Raw genomic sequence first — 3,240 nt, forward strand, 5'->3', positions numbered from 1 at the left:
GCAAACTAACCTCATGAATATCAACTCGAGTACCTTCTTAGCCTTACTAGGGAACTGATAACCTATATCTGAGACAGTCTATTGATTCCAATACGGTGTCGATCCCTTCCGAAACACAGACAGAAGGAAAGAGATAGGGGGTCGCGAGCCTCCCCTCAAAGGGATACTGCCTGCGGATTCCCCTTTTCAACTATGGGTTCAAAGAATATTTCAGCTCGGCCTACGATCTCACGAAGAACTTCTCCTTCTTCCACTAAGTCAGTCGGATGGGACTTCTGCCTCCGCTTCTTCAGGTTATGATTCCCCAGCCGGGTTAGTCGAGCGCCCTGCCTTATTCCGCTCTTTCTGCCTTAATGACCGGCGGGGCAATTCAAAGACTTTGATTTACAATCAATCCCAGGATCTAGCGAAACCCCTTCTTTATCTCTTTCTTCAACAAGAGCTAGAGCGAAAGCTGAAAGAACAAAAGCAGCCTCGATCCGCGCCCTTGCTTCAGCTTCAGTAGTTCCTATTCCCAAGATCAGCCGATCCGAAGAGAGTTAGAGAAACTTCCGATCATCCGACAGGTTCATATTCCATCAAGAGTCCAAGAAGTCAGGAACCTATTAAAAGGAAGGAAAGCCTATCTCAAAGCATGAAAGAAAAGATTTCTAGTTCAATTGAGAATCCAGAGAGGATATTGAAGACAGCTTCATCCCTATTTATTTATGGATGTTCATTGAAGCCGGAGGCTCCATAAGACAGGGATATATTGTTGGAAGGCGCAAAGAAAGAAGCTCATTAACTCGAATTCAAGAATCATTATGATTGAATCACCCATAACCTGGAGGGAAATCCAGAATAGACCCGTATTTCTCCGGACCATAAACCATAAGAAAACTCTGTTCATTGATTTTACCTGTCCTAGGAGTTCTTCTTTCATTGCTATTTCCCGGCTTTTTTGCTTCTAAATAGGACTAAATCAAAGATTGATATTTAACGATAAAAGTACTTTTTTGACGGATTTTTTGTCTTTTCTTGCTACTTTATAGGCCCAAAACCTAGCATTTTCTTGTATTTCCCTCCGCGAAGGACTAGTCTGAAATCTAGCAGATTCATCTTCAATCTAGCGGATTCATAATGATTCTTGAATTCGAGTTAATGAGTGAATTCTGATTTTCTTTTATTGACTTTTCCGCCATAAGACAGGTCCTCCGGACGGCGCAAAGAATTTGCGAAGAAGGCGCAATGAAATATGCGAGGCTGAATTCAATTTTCGTAGCTCTGACTTTCAAAAGAATGATCTTTGCGAAGGTTCAGCTTCATTCCTATATATAGTACTTTGTCTTTGTCTTAACTTATATCCATATTTTCTTTTCTTTTGGATTCCTTTCTTTTCATTAATTCATCCTTGAATGAGGCCTTACGCTGACGAGCTTACCGATCAATGGATGAGAGATGGAACTCGTACTGCTTCAAGCGATCGTACTTATGATCTTCCCTCTCTCCGCAATATTCTTTGCACCTCTCTACACAAGACTGAAGGTCAATTTCTGAGACCGTCCGAAACATAGAAGACGCCTTTTACGATACCAAGAGGAGGAGTGAGCTCATGGTGGTACCGGGGGACTTCCCCTTCTTGAGACAGGTAAGAGCTACTCCTGCTGCTTCCGATTCTTTTCTTTCCCTTTGAACCTCTCATCATGAGGGGAAAAGTACATAATTCATCCTTGAAGCCCTCGTTGCAGTTCTTCTTTCAGTAGATTTTCTTGATGAAATTGAATAAGAAGGATGCCTCATGAGAGATCGATAGGGAGATCTCAAAGCCAAGGCTTAAGGCGAGGCCTATTTATCGTCATTCCCCTCTATCATCTCCTTTCAAAGAAGAAAGAAGTACGCTTAGCAGAATCGGAGTTCAAGGTCAGACTCAGTCGCTCTATCTCACTCAGAAGCTTGACCCCTTCAGTCATTCGACTACGATCCCAGTTGATGCTTCAAAGTGCAAAGGCAGTTTAGGCCCACTCCGCGGTCCCTGGATCTCCGGCAGAGGCTGAGTCATAAGCCTAGATATGAAGAGCTAAAGAACTGGAAGATTAAGAGGAAGGAAGTTGATTTCTGAAGTTGAGAAGGATCGAGTCCATGCCAGACCTGTAAGAGTCACAATTGTATTCTTGAAACTTGCATGAATAAGGCCCTATAGAGGAAGCCACACGTAGCGGTTTTATCCCATAGGCTGCTGAAACAAAGGGATAGCTAATATAGTCCCATATCCGGTGCTTGGGAATTGTCTAAATAGTCTCGCCCATTGCTGAGGTCAAGGAAAAGCATACTCACTGTACCGCAACCAACTCTCATGAGTTAGTTCTAGCTTGAGGAAAGAGATCAATAGAAAGAAAATGATAATAGAGAATGATAAGACCCCACCTACAGGGCATACCGCTACGCGGGCACCCAAGTCCGCCGATTTGCCTTATTCATTCAAGATCTCCCTAGCTACTACCCCGATCACAAAGATAGTTGTAGAGGCAGAGGTTCTTTCATAGGGGTGCCGAACCCCGTTTAGGGCCACTCCGTCTGATCATGGAATAGATGAGATAGATCCCTTTGTTCATTCATAAGTTGCCGATCTTGAGGAAGATGCAGTTGAAGAAGCTGTTCTTCTTTCATCAGTGGCTGTTGAAGGAGAAGTCGTCCTTTCATGATCCTTTTCATTGGGGACGTTTCCACAAGTGTGAATCAAGCATGAACAAAGAAAGAATCTCTTATTTGAAGACGAAAGCAAATAATCTCTTTTCATTGGGGAATCCATTGATTAAGAATCTTTGACCCTTGTTCATTGAGGGAAGAGAGGAAAGGAGCGAGACCCGTCCTTTGCCTTTGGTTTGCGCCCCAGAAGGCCCAAAGTCAAATTTCATTGATCCTTCTGACTATTCATCCTATTTAAATAGTGGGACTGATTTTATCCAAAAAAAGAAAAGATTCCACTATTCATCAAGCCTATCTCCGCATTCCTTTTAGTTTTCCAAGAAAACAAAAGTAAAAGAACCTTGTATTTGAAAGAAATATCGTTTCTATGCTAGTGAAAATAGCGCATTTGAATGAAGCTAGGCTCTTAGAGGAGAAGGCTCCTTTTTTCTAGGCTTTCTTTAAACAAACCTACTGAAAATAAAGAAGAAAGAAGAATCCCTTCGCTAGGCTTGATCTTGATGACTTGATAGTTTTTTCTAGGCTTTCTTCTTTTTCTTTGGAGCATTAAGAGTT

This window comes from Cucumis sativus, assembly GCF_000004075.3.
Source record: "Cucumis sativus mitochondrion chromosome 1, complete sequence".
Taxonomy (NCBI): domain Eukaryota; kingdom Viridiplantae; phylum Streptophyta; class Magnoliopsida; order Cucurbitales; family Cucurbitaceae; genus Cucumis; species Cucumis sativus.